Genomic DNA, 6,880 nt, shown 5'->3' with positions numbered 1-6,880 from the left:
TTAAACCTATCTTATGTATCATGACTTTTATTATTGGATAATATATGGCACTCTTTATTATATTTAGATAATGTTAATAAAGTCCTTAGAATAGATAGTTCGTGTAATAATATATTAAGTGTGACTTAATCATGAGATTACATTATCTTATAGAACGCTATTCTTAAATGAATCCGTAGTCAAAGCTTTAATATGAATAAAGGATAATAATAAAGCGTCGAGACTATTATGTATGTAGACTGATGACCGCATCTCATGGGTCATAGATATGAGATATCAAGTCTATACATAGATATAAATATTAGGAGTAATATTTATATTGGATTGACCCACTGTGAGAATACTACATAGTAAGTTATGAAATTGTCATAAGATATTCTCACAATGATAATAATGTATATCGCTCTTAGACCTGAAACCACTATGATCTCTAGATGTGGACTCATGTGCTTTGTTGCCATTCTAACGTTGTCTGTAAAAGGATAACAATAACGTTGGTTGATGGGCACTTGATGAATCATGCTGAGGGTCATGAGTGTCCTAGATGGGATTTGTCCCTCCTCATAAACAGGAGATATATCTTTAGGCCTCTTGATGAAATATGACTATAAATATGCATGGCCATGCTGAACTAAGTCAATATAAGATATTGGACTTATTCGTTAAATAGTACATTTCGGAATCAAGATAAATGAACATTGATCTATACAAGGGTGACACTATCTATGCCTTGGGATCAATGAAGATATTGAGACAACGGAGTAATTATACACATATGTATTATCATGAAAGGTTTCGTCAGATCACTTGACATTCTTGTCACTTGGGTAGCAATGATGTGTTGCTAGATACCGCTCATTGTTTATGATATTAAATGATGGATTTAATATCATTGCCAACGTGACTAGAACCTAAAGGGTCACACACAAAGAGCAGTCAAAAGAGATATGTATAAGTACGACTTATATAAAGGGTGCGCTTAGTAAATAATGCTAATGATTTAGCAATATTTACTAAACTCGTATTGGGCTTAGTGAAGTCAAAAACGAGTTTGACTTGCAAAGCACATAAGGAGTTCTATAAATAGAACCCTAGTGCAATAGTTTGCGGTTACGTTCTTTTGCAGAAACCCAAGCTCTCTGACTTCCGTCTTCTTGGCTAGCACCGAGTTTTGGAAGAGCACTGTTCGTGTGGACTTGATAGAGGCTCTGCTAATTGCTTGGCTGTGATCGTGATTCCGGTTCGCAGATTCCACCGTTCGTTTTCAGACCAACCGTTCTAAGGTAACAATCGAATCACTGGTTCAAGTTCCAATTCGTAATGATCCAAGGAAAGTAAATCGAAATTTTTATTCCGCTGCTTATTCTGATTATGTCGATTTACCTTATCTTGGTTGCTAGAGGAACATAAGAGAAACTGTCTTGAGAAATTAGGTCTAACATAACATTATAAGCTTATAGTTTTGGTTTGAGAAGGACTTGTTATTTAGATGAAACCAACGATCCCAAGGCTTTTATCTTTTCTTTTATTATTTACTTTCAATCAAAAAACCCAAAACTTTCTACCTTATATAACTTTAGTCTAATCATTATCTAAAGTTAATTGAATTCATAACTCCATGTCGGAACGATACTCTTTTCATACTACTTCGGTAAGACCGTGCACTTGCGGTTTTATCCCATCAAGTTTTTGGCACCGCTGCCGGGGAGTTATTGTAATTTGATTAACTTTTCAATACTGTTTAGTCAAAAAAAAAAATTATATAAGTAAATAAAATATATATATATATATATATATATATATATATATATATAATAAAAAATATTTTATTTCTTTTTCTTATCTTTTTTATTTTTTATATATTTATCTCTCTCTCTCTATAAAAAAAATATAAAAAATAAAAATATATATATATTTATATATAAAATCTCTCTCTCTCTATAAATAAAAGAAAATATATATATATTTATATATAAAATCTCTCTCCCTCCCTTTGCTCCTTATTTTATTTTATTTTTATTTTTTATTATTTTTTATTTTCTATCTTTAACCGCTTTAATTTCAGGGATGGTTCAAAGAAACACACAGTAATAACGATATGGCTGAGAAACGTGCTCTCAAAGAGTATGCAATCACATCTTCAGATGAGCCGTACGATGCTATTGTGTACCCAACGGTTGAGGATATTAAATTTGAAATAAAGCCTGCACTTACTTACCTGGTGCAACAAAATCAATTTTTCAGATCACCCACTGAGGATCCGAATTTTCATGTTTCAATTTTTTTAAGACTCAGTGGAACTTTGAAGGCAAACCAAGAGGCCGTAAGGCTGCACCTCTTTCCTTTCTCTTTGAGGGATAGAGCTAGTGCTTGGTTTCATTCATTGCAAATTGGTTCTATCACTTCGAACAAAATGAGGAAGGCATTTCTTTCCCAATTATTTCCTCATAGTAAAACTGCTCAATTGAGGAGTCAAATCACACAATTCACTCAAAAAGATGGTGAATCTCTTTACAATGCGTGGAAGCGTTTCAAAGAAATGCTTAGGCTTTGCCCCCATCATGGTTTTGAGAATTGGCTTATTATCCACACTTTTTATAATGGTCTTTTGTTTTCCACAAAAATGAATGTTGATGCAGCTGCAGGTGGAGCTTTGATGAATAAAACTTACACAGGAGCCTGTGATTTGATCGAGAACATGGCATACAACCACTATCAGTGGACAAGTGAGAGAGTTATCACTGAAGGTACTCCTCCACCCTCTAAAAAAGAGGAAGGTATGTGCCAGGTTTCTACCCTTGATCATCTATCTGCTAAGGTGGACACACTTCTTCAAAAATTTGATAAATTATCTGTAAGTGTCGTCACACCTGCTCTTGTTTCACCACCTTGTGAATTTTGTGGAATACCTGACCATACTGATGTTGAATACCAACTAGGTAGTGTTGCTAAAAGTCCCGAGCAAAAATTTTATACCTTTGGACAACAAAGAACACCACCCGTTTATGCAAACAACGAAAGAGTCCTCAGAAATCCAGCTTGGAAATTTTACTAGAAAAACATGCTATGGAGCAATCCAAGCAATTTCAAGAACTTAAAATTCAAACTGGATCTTTGAATGACTCTTTTGTCAAGCTTACATCTAAAGTGAACTCCATTGCTACTCACACTAGAATGCTAGAAACTCAAATCTCTCAAGTAGCCCAAAAAGTAGCTACTTCCTCTCAAACCCTCGAAGTCTTTCCAGGTCAAACTGAAGCCAACCCCAACGGCTTTATAAATTCTATTCAACTTAGGGACGGTAAGCAGTTAGAGGACACCATTATGAAAACTAAGACAATTGAGGGTGAGATAGAGAGTGAAAAGCAACAAGGTGAGAAAGTAATAGGAGAGAGTGATAAGCCAATCGTTTCACCACCTTATAAACTCAAAATCCATGTCTCACAAAGGCTTGCTAAGCCTAACTTCATAATGATTGAGAGTTTTTCCACCCCTTGTGTGATTGAGAGTGAAACCATTGAAAAAGCTATGTGTGATTTGGGAGAGAATCTCAGGTTGATGCCACTATCCCTTTGGGAAAGATTGGGTATTGGGTAGAGAAACCTTCTTATCGTCAAGCTAATGACTCTAAAAGAGCGCTTCGTGGGAGGCAACCCATGAGTTTTATTGCTTTTATTTTGTTTGTTTTGTTTTGTGTTTTTTTAATTTATTTTGTAGGTATTTGCCCAAATATGATGTAAAAAAAATTAAGAAAATTGAGCCTTGCACGTCCAGAAGCTTGGCACGGCCGTGCCTGTGACCTAGCCAACATCCACCAAATTATACACCATTTAACCCTAACCCAAAAATCACAAAAAAATTCTTCACCAATCTCCATCATTAAACTCATCAACCTCACTTAAACCCCAACCCATCACTAAACCAACCTTTCCAAACCAAAACCTTACCAAACCCTAACCTTCCCTAAAACCCAAACCAAGTTAACTAGGTCAATGGCCTCAAAAAGGCAAGAAGATTGAAAGCTCTAGAAGTGGTGCAAATAAAGAGAAACCAACATCCAAGAACCATGGCATCCATTTTAAAGATGACAAGCAAAGGAGTAGGTCTAAAGCTCTTATCTCTCAATCTATTTATGCTTGTCGATACACTGATAATAATGCCATGGATAGACTAGGAAAGAGGTAGGGACTGATGAGGAATGATGAGCTATTTATGAGACATGCTTTATAACCATTATGTTAACATTTGCTATTACTTACTTGATTATCTTGTTTCAATTGATAGAAAGAAAACAGGATGATAAGGGTAATATAATGGTAGATGGAATCATCATTTTTATTGCTAAGAAGTTTGGGGTGAGTGTGAATCAAGGGATCAAGAGGCCATATTGAAGATGATGTTGTTGCTTTGTGAAATATATATTTATATTTACAAGATGATGTATTGATGTTTATAGGGTGTTAGATTCAATTGATGATTTTAATATCTATATTTTATTGTTGTGAATCTCACCCATTCTGCTTGAAAATGTTGCCCTTCCTATGGGTAACTTGCAGGTGATCCTGAGTAGTTGGTGGTGGCTCAAGTGTCGTGTCTAGGGCATTCGGGATGAGTTTTATTTGTTGCATTTCATTCCTTATGTATCTTATTTTGGAACTTGATGTTATGACCCTATGTTGGTTGAATTATGTTGTTAGGCTTTATGCCAAGATATTATTTGGAGGTTTTAAACAATTGTTGATGTTTGATGATAATATTCTGCTGCTATTTTATGCCAAGATATTGTGTTTTTCTAATTAATGGTTATGTTTTTTTTGTGTATTGTATAAGTTTCTATTTTGTTATACATAGTTTAAGATATTTAAGCAATAACTGAATTCATTTTCTTTTGTGCTTTGAGTTTAGAGTCTATTTTTATGACTTATGTGATTTATATGATTTTTGTGATGTGTTGTCGATTTATTAAGTGACTTATTTTATTATTTAATAGAACAAGATTTGAAAATAAAATAAGATTAAGTTGTGGGGGCTGTTTTGGAAATTAGAAGAGTTTAGTGGAATAAGTAGAAATTTTATGTTATTTGGTGTAGAAATATAAATCTTATTTGGTGTAGAAATATATATGTTATCTGGTGTAGAAATATATTTGTTATTTGGTGTAGAAATATATTTCTTATTTGGTGTAGAAATATATAAGTTAAAGAAATATATTTGTTATATATATATATATATATATATATATATATATATATATATATTGTAGAATATTGAGATTTGGAGGGCATATTTGGAAATAAGAGAAAATAAGTAGGTTAAGGATTTATACAAAAGGGGAGAGTTGGAATTAGAAAATAAGGATTATGTGAAACCTATTTTTTGAGAAAAAGGGAGAAAACCAAGAGAAGAGAGAAGTCAGAGAAGAGAAGAATCTTGTGAGAAGATGATCAATCTTGTAGAGTTCGATCGATTAACCTAAGGTAAGGGTGGGACTAACCTTATTTAATCATAAGTATGTAATCCTAAAAAAGGGTTTAACCTTGTAGTTGTTAATAAATTTTGATGTTGTAGAATTAGGGTTTGAAACTAAAATTGATCGTATAAAGAGTAGATAATACAATGAATTAGGTTGATAATTGGTTAATTTCTAAAATAATGTTTTGGGTCATGTTTTATATGGTTTTGAGTGCCTTATCATGTATAGAAATGTTTAGACAAGTTTTGGAATCAAATTTGGGCATTGGGAAGTCAAAATTGGGATTTTGGGGTGAAAAATGGGTTTTTCCCGAGAGCTGTACAGTGACAACATCTCCTATTTTATGTTCTTGCGTATTTTTCACACATTTCTATTTTGATTTGGCCTTTGGTGTAAACATTAAAGTTGTAAATAATTATGTTAGCTTTCCAGTGACTTTGGTTTGACTTGAAAATGAATTTTGGTTTTTGACATACGATGAAAATACTCCAAGGAGAGATCTTAGTGAAATTTTATGAAAATTCAGCATAACTGTTTCTAAGTTAATCCAAAACTTATGGAATAATTCCAAACCTCAAAACTAGAAGTACTAGGGGTTCAATTAAGGTGTTTAAGAGTATTTACCCTATGATTGATGAATTATTATATGAATGTATATGTTGATGAATATGATGTTATATGATGTTGTTCATGATTGATGAATTATTATATAAATGTATATGTTGATGAAAATGATGTTATATGATGTTGTTCATGATTGATGAATTATTACATGAATGTACATGTTGATGAATATGATGTTACATGATGTTGTTCATAATTGATGAATTATGATATTATGATGCAAAGTCGTTGTTGTTGTTGTTGTAACGCCCACTTTCGTTAATTGTTTATTTAATCGAGTTTAGGCGATTATATTATATTTATATAATATATGCATGATTATGGTATGATTTGAATGATTTACGTTTATGTTGATGGTTTAGTTGATATTGTGATAAGTTATGAGTTTTGGAAGATTTGATAAGATTAAGGGATTTATTTTATTGTTAAATAAAATAAAGATTTGAAAATAATATAAAATATTCAGTTGAGGGCTGTTTTGATATTTTAGATAGTTTTGGGGGAGAAAGTGAGATAAGATAAGTAATTAAGAGGAGATATAAAAAGGTTAGACCTAGTTTTAGAAAAACGTTGTTGTACGTACGTTTTTGGAGAAAAGGGAGAAAAAGCCAAGAGAAGAGAGAATCACTAGGATTGCTGCGATTTTCTTTAAACAAGGTAAGGGTGAGACTAATAATTCAATAATGTAAATTATTGTAATTCTGATGATTAATTGACAAAGTTATGATTAATTTAGAAAAGTTTTGGAATTAGGTCAAAACCCTAAAATTGATGATCAAACGG

General features: G+C 32.5%; 1 non-coding gene across 1 annotated transcript; it reads right to left on the bottom strand.

Annotated features, from left to right (window-relative positions):
• Positions 1-2,461: 2,461 nt before the first annotated feature.
• Positions 2,462-2,568, bottom strand: LOC120576269 (small nucleolar RNA R71). The gene has a single exon (XR_005642346.1). It is a non-coding gene; the product is annotated as a small nucleolar RNA R71 (small nucleolar RNA).
• Between the last annotated feature and the right edge of the window lie 4,312 nt (positions 2,569-6,880).

This window comes from Medicago truncatula, chromosome 6 (assembly GCF_003473485.1).
Source record: "Medicago truncatula cultivar Jemalong A17 chromosome 6, MtrunA17r5.0-ANR, whole genome shotgun sequence".
Classification (NCBI taxonomy): Eukaryota; Viridiplantae; Streptophyta; class Magnoliopsida; order Fabales; family Fabaceae; genus Medicago; species Medicago truncatula.
Note: the sequence above shows the minus strand (reverse complement) of the source record. Positions and strands in the feature narration are given on the sequence as shown.